Source organism: Pristis pectinata, chromosome 13 (genome assembly GCF_009764475.1).
Source record: "Pristis pectinata isolate sPriPec2 chromosome 13, sPriPec2.1.pri, whole genome shotgun sequence".
Taxonomy (NCBI): Eukaryota; Metazoa; Chordata; class Chondrichthyes; order Rhinopristiformes; family Pristidae; genus Pristis; species Pristis pectinata.
This window is the reverse complement of record NC_067417.1, coordinates 53,782,078-53,789,045: the sequence shown is the minus strand read 5'-3', so window position 1 is coordinate 53,789,045 and position 6,968 is coordinate 53,782,078. Positions and strand designations below refer to the sequence as shown.

General features: G+C 46.8%; 1 non-coding gene across 1 annotated transcript; it reads left to right on the top strand.

Moving 5' to 3' along the window:
• Nucleotides 1–249: 249 nt before the first annotated feature.
• On the top strand, nucleotides 250–331 carry trnal-aag (transfer RNA leucine (anticodon AAG)). Its single transcript has one exon. It is a non-coding gene; the product is annotated as a tRNA-Leu (tRNA).
• Nucleotides 332–6,968: the final 6,637 nt, after the last annotated feature.

Genomic DNA, 6,968 nt, shown 5'->3' with positions numbered 1-6,968 from the left:
GGCGTCTGGAGAACCCCGTGGTCTACCACCCTGCCGTCTGACGTGACCAGGGTTTACCACTGCTCCCTCCGGTCTGCATTGAGGAGATATTGGATGGGTTGTAAAACAAGAAGCCGCATCAAGCCTCAAACACTAGATCTGGGACAAAGAGTTTCAAAGCACACACGGAGGGCGCAACACTTTCGAGATTAACATGTTCAACCAATGAGCATTGTTATGCAATGAACGAAAAGAAAGTTTTCGGTGTGTGGTAGTGTGGCCGAGCGGTCTAAGGCGCTGGATTAAGGCTCCAGTCTCTACGGAGGCGTGGGTTCGAATCCCACCACTGCCATTATGTAATGACAAATCACAATTCTTGTCCAATTTCCATTACAATGCGTGTTGTTCATGTTGAAACATTTGAACATAAATTGGGAAGAATATTTAACCCTGATCAAATGTGGAATGAAGCTGAAATAAAAGTAAAATGGAAACATGATCTGTGGGGGGAGATGAAATTAAAGTTTTAGAGCTCTCAGACGTTATCGACACATAGAAACGCGCTGTCATAGAGCAACAGAGCAATCCGGCATTCCCTGTTTGCCTTTCAGTGCAAGCAACCAGAAATGTTATTTTGTTTGTTTCTTGTCATTCTTTAGAGTCGAAATGATCCATATGATTCCCATTACAAATATAAGTTCCATATCATCCACATCACATGCAAAAATCATGTCATATTTCAGCAGTCACCAAATAAACCAAGACCTGAGGAAATGGTGATTTGCTGCTTCAGCGCCGCCAGAAGTGTTGAATGTCGGGGTGAAAACCTGAGCTCACAGTCCCTCGGTGGGCTTGAACCACTAACCTTCCGGTTCGCAGCCGAACGCGCTGGCCGATTGTGCCGGAGAAACAGCTGATTCCAAAGCCTATCAACAGACAATGTAACGGTGCAGCGACACCAATTGGAAAACTTAATTCCGTTTCCCATTCTGGGTTTTCCCTGCGAATTGATTGGTCGACGTTTCGGGAGCTTCATAACGTTTTCTAATTGATGGAGTAGAATTAATTAGAACGAACCACTTAAATTGCCGTCTGGCGAGCTCTGAAGGAATTGTGCATATTTCATGGCATCGCCTTTGTCGGTTCTCTGTGGTTTTCTTTAATTAAGGATTTGCGAAGAATTGATTTCAGAGAATCATTTTCTCGTGTTCCCAACAGAGCTGTCAAGCAGATCGCTGTCAGTTAAAAGAAAACGTGAGAGCGATAAAGCAAGGTAAGTGTCCGAGAAGGAACATCTAAAGGTGGAATGAGGTGGAAATTGGCAGAAATCGGAATAAAAGCTTTGATATCTGTGTCAGGAAGCAGCAGCAATGCAGTCTCCGATGTGCTAAACAGAATTGAGGGATGGGATAGAGCGACTCTGAAGCATATATTTATTCTCGTCCTTGTTTCTCGAATTCAACGTACCTCATGGAGTATAAAGCCTATAGCGAGGTAACAGGCCTTTCGGCCTAATACGTCCATGCTGACGAATGAATCTGCCTGATCCAATCAAATTCGCCTGAGTTGGGCAAATATTCCTCGGAACCTCTCCTGTCCATGTAACTGCCAGCATATCTTTGAAATTTGTACTTGAACACACTTGTTCACTTCCTCTGGCACCCATTCCCTATGGACTCCACCGCCTGTGTTAACAACCTTTCCATCAGATCCCCTTTCAATATTTCCCCTGTCACCCGAAACTTATCCCCTCCATTTTCAGTCTATCCCACCAAAGAAAAAGAGACAGTCACAATCCAACTTATCTCTGCCCCTTATGAATCTATAAACCTCTAAAAGTCAGCCTCCCGTTGCTCCAGGGTAAAAACCCCAGGTTATACAATCTCTCATGGTTAGTGAATCTGTCCAGTGATGGCAACATCCTTGTGAATATGTTCTGTACCCTCCACAGGTGAACGACATCTTCCCTGCAGCGAGTTGACCAGACTTGCACACAGTTCCCCACATGCGGTCTGATCAGTGTCATCTACAGCTCTAACACGACGTCCCAATTTTGTATTTAGTGCCCTGACTAATGAGAGCACGCGTGACAAGCATCGTTTACACCAACCTGTCTACCTGTGTCGTCAAATTCTGGAAAGTATGTCTTTATACGCTGAGGTCACTGTGTTCTACAACACTCCACAGGGAGCTATTATTTATTGTTTGAGTCCTACCCTGGTTTAACATCCCAAAATGCGACTCTTCGTAGTTGTACCAGCTAATTCATCTGCCGTGCCTTGGCTACATTCACAGTTGATTAAAGTCCTGTTGTTATTTCAGATAACCTACTTCATTCTACCACCAATATCGGTGTCTCCCGCACAGGTAATAACAATGCCACCTCAGTTTTTATCACTATCGTTGATATGGATGTGACCAACAAGAGACTCAGCACAGATCCATGAGGAACTCCACTGTTCACAGGCTTCCAATAAAAAAAAGATGCAACGCTCCACGACAGGACACCGACTCCGAGCACGACGCCAATTGACTCGTTCTCACGCCCATGTGACCCAACCTTACTGAAAAGCCTCCAACACGGGCTCCTTGTCAAAGGCCCTGATAAAGTCAATATTCCTATAAATGTCCACCGCCCTGACCTTGTCGATCTTCGCGGTCATCTCTTCAAAGCTCAATCAAATTCGTGAGCTTCTGCACAAATCGGTGCTGACTCTCCCTATTGAGTCGGTAACTTCCCAAATGCAGGTCGATCCTGTCTCTCGGAATATCTTCAAATCACTTTCCCATCATAAATCCCTTCACAGGCCTGTAGTGCCCTGGCTTGTTCTTGCACCTATCCCCTCTCTCTCTCTCTCTCTCTCTCTCTATTTCACCTACCCCACCCCCCGCTCAAAGATTTTTAGAAATTCGTTAACCACGTGAAAGCTACCGGAGGTCAGGAAGGTGTCTAGTGAGGAAGAAGGAGGTATGGAGGAATGTCATGATGGATGGAATAGGAAAGCACTTCTGAGAGCAAGAAACTGAAAGTGAAGCAGAGCAGAAAAGTGTGCGCTGGACAGAGATGGAAAGAGAACGTCAGGGAGCTAGCGAGAGAGAAAGACAGTGAGAGGCGGAGGGTAGATGAAGAGATGGGACATTGCTTGTGAGAGAAAGGCTGGAAGGTGACAAAAACAGAATCAATTAAATCACGAGCAGGTCGTTCGGTCTGTCGAGTTCGATCCTTCATTCAACAATGTTTGGTCGATTTCAGATAATTTTCTGTCTTTTGCTTTGTTCCCTGATTCCGTCCGTTTCTGGAATTCGAACTCTGTCTGTGATAAACGAAGTCATTGACCGAGTCTTCACAGCGGTCCCACTGGAGAATTCACCTGAATAGAGATATTTCTCCTTCTTTCAGTCCTAAATAACCGTCTCCTTCAGAAAGTGAGAGAATAAAACAGAAAGCAGGAGACGCGGAGTGAAGAATTTCATCTGGGAGAAGACGAGAGGGAGAGGGAGAGAGTTGGAAAATGAGAGGGAGAGAGAGAGAGAGACAGAGAGCGCAAACATGACGGACGTAATTTGGTTTCACGGCAGTTATGCGGAATTTAACTGAATGAAGTTCTTCTGACTTCAAAGCAAAATCTCTTGCCTCTGTTTCCAAGATGAATGGGAACGCCCAGAAGACACACTCGACTCACCACCTGGAGCAGATCCAAAATTATGTTCTTGTCCAGGATCGAACTGGGGACCTTTCGCGTGTGAGGCGAACGTGATAACCGCTACACGTCAGAAAGCACGGCCCCCTGTGATGCCATTTTACACAGAAAATGTCATCCGTGGAACGTTGAAAATAAAACAGAGGAAAAGAGTCCAGTGAAGTCGGTCCGTTCTGGGAGGAAGCAGGAGCTGGGGAAAAGTTTCAACGTGTTTCCACCGGTGTCGAACAGTGACTGTCAAACCATCATGTTCACAGTCACAGTCAGGAAGTAAATAGATAAAAGAAAAATGTAAACATACCTATAGCTTGTAGAAAACTACCTCGCAAGCAACAGCGCGCAAGCTGCTGACTCAATGGATAAGATGTTAATTACTTTGCCCGGGACCTTATTAAGTCCCGTTATGCCACTCAATAGGAGTTTGGGTGCAATAAACAACGAGGTGGAAGCTTGTCCTAAACAATGAGGGGTGATACCTGTCTTTGAATTTCTTGATAATAACTCAATTATGCTGGACAATATGTGCGATGTCTCTCCCGGGATCTCTGTGGCTTGACCGAAACTCGCGGCGCCTCATGCATTAAATGTGCGTGACAAAATCTATATAAATTTCTGTCTGCTCCTTTGTAAGGGGAGAACTCGAAAAGCGACTTTTCACGAGTGCTGAAAAGACCTCACCTCAGCGGTGCACTGTTAATAAACACGTTTTATCGAAGCGACCCCGTGGCACTGTGCTACTTTACAGCGGACATAAGTGAGAACTTAATGTCGAAACGACAATTTGGCGAGCCAGCCTGGAGCCCAAGACGTTGTTTCAGAAGCGGCGTGAGCGATCGACGAGGATAACGTCTACCTGAGACGGAAGGGCCCATAAGGTCGGATTCACCTTGATCCCTCTCAGGGAGTCGGACACCTGATCGATCGCTTCGCTTGTAGAATATCCTTTGACAGGACTCCCCGCGAACCTGTCCGACTGCCACAGGTAAGAGTGGTTCGAATCCCTAGTTAAGTTAATTTCGTGTACGGGGTTCGAGTCCAGTGTTAAGGTAATTTAAGGGTCGGGGTTCGAGTACCCAGTTTCGTTAGTTTTGCGTTTAGTGTTCGGGTCCTCAGTTTCGGGTTTGGCGTTCGAGTCCCCACGTTTGAGTTTTAAGTTTGTGAATTTCAAGGTTTTGAGCTCTAAGTTTTGAGTTCGGTTCTCCGGTACTACCACCCTGCGTTAGACCGGTTCTCATGAGGGTAAATCCCCAACGGGAAGGTCAGGAACCTGAAGTAGGTGGAAGAATCTTATAGATAATTGCAGCTATTTGTACCGTACGATTGGGAAGAAAACAAAATGGGACAAACTCTCAATTAGTCTGAGTCCAGTACCCCACTATCTAAGTTTTGTAAAGACGATCCGAAGAATGAGAATAACTTCCGTAAATTATCGGCGTGCTTCAATAAAAAATTGGGAAATGAAATATGGCCAATGGGGAGAACTTGAGATGTGGATAAGTGCCCGAAAGCAGAAAGGACGATTTGGGAGCGCAATACGGGGGGGGGGGGTGTGAAACGGAAAATATTAATGTATACTTGGAGAAAAACAGCCGAAGACCGAACAATCAAATCTAAAAAGAATAATTGGGAACATCATGCGCGAAGAAGAGGAATTAGTGTGTGTGATGAAAAGGGAAATCCTGAGAGTTGGGAAGTCCTGAAGTCTCAGTGCGGAGACCACGATGCTGAGAGGAACAGAAGGGAGAGAGAAGGGATAGATCAGAAGAATAAGATAAACATAGGAATAACAATAAAAGATATAAGGATAAAGTGGAGATACCTCCCGACATGTCTGGCGTGCCCCTGTTGTTCCAAAGTAATGATCCGGACGAAAATGAGGAGGATAGTATGGTCCGACCCACAGCCCTTACCGACACCCTCCGCCCCCCCCCCCCCCGTTTCACTGCCGCCCCCATATAATGCAACTACTCCGCAATCCATTCCGCCCTCACCATCATAGACTGCTTGCCACGTCCCGTCCCAAGGACAAATCCATGGTCCTATTGCGTCCCGAACCAGGAATCAGCTTAGACAGAGAGAAAGCCCGTATACGAACGGCTCTAAGGCCACATACAAGCGACGCAACTTCTTGGTCGGGGACAGACCTTTAATAGATTCACAGACAGACACAGATTATAACTCCGATTCTACCCATGATTATGACGACCCTAAAGATCCCGGTCCACCACCTGTGTTGAATAAGGTAAAGGAAGCCAAGGTTAAAATCAATTCCCCAACAGAAGTGTTCCCAGTCCCGATCCAACCCAAGCGAGCGCTGATCCTACGATCCAAATCTACACCCCTTGGAATCCTCAGGAGATGTGACTAGTCATGAGTCAGGCGCCCAACCGTAAAACCAACCCGGAGGATTCCATAGATTATGTGATGGGAACAATTCAGATGTACCAAGCCATCCCCCAAGACCTTTTCAGTTTTGTTGCATGTTCCTTCCAACTAATGATGGGGAAAGGTGGAAAGAATACCTGGGAAACTATGCGGACTGGACAGCCTTTCAGGCGGCCGATCGGCCTCAGGGCCAAGTAACCACCATTAGAACTGCCCTTCGCAAAACCCTCCAACAGCCAATTGACATAACTAAGGTATTAGAATGCCGACCGAAACAGGGTGAGGACGGCCCAGATTTGTGGGACCATTTCTGCTCAATTTACGGTACCTATGCGGGGACGATGCTGACAACAGAGGCAAAGCCTCCTCCCCATTTTAACGTCCTCTTATTACAATGTATTCCTGAGGGAGTGGCATCAGCTATCCGCACTAATAACCTAATTGGCCTGACCATACACAACAAGCCATGAGGAGAGCCCTAGTCCCTTCTGGAGTAACGGTCGCTATTCGAAAGCCACGAAGGTAAAACAGGAAATGGTCCAGAGACCCCTTCGGCCCCAACCTCCCTATTCCGATAATACGAGATATTAAATGGAATGGCAGTTTTTCGTTCCAGGAGGGGTTGATCGGCCTGGTAAAGGATATTTACTGTTCCCAAACGACGCAAGAGCCCCAGCGTACGGGCCCCTTGTAAGCCACCACCACCCTCCCGTAATTAGGCAGGACCGAGGGGACGTCGACAACTTGCACCGGCGAGCGATAGGTCGACAGGATGCTATCTTTGTGCCGCACCTGACCATTGGCGGCGGAATTGCCCCCACTACCGCCATAGGCAGACTTGACCCCCGGCCTCAGTTCCATTGAGCGGGCTGGAGGGACAGGAAATATCCGACCCCTTATCTG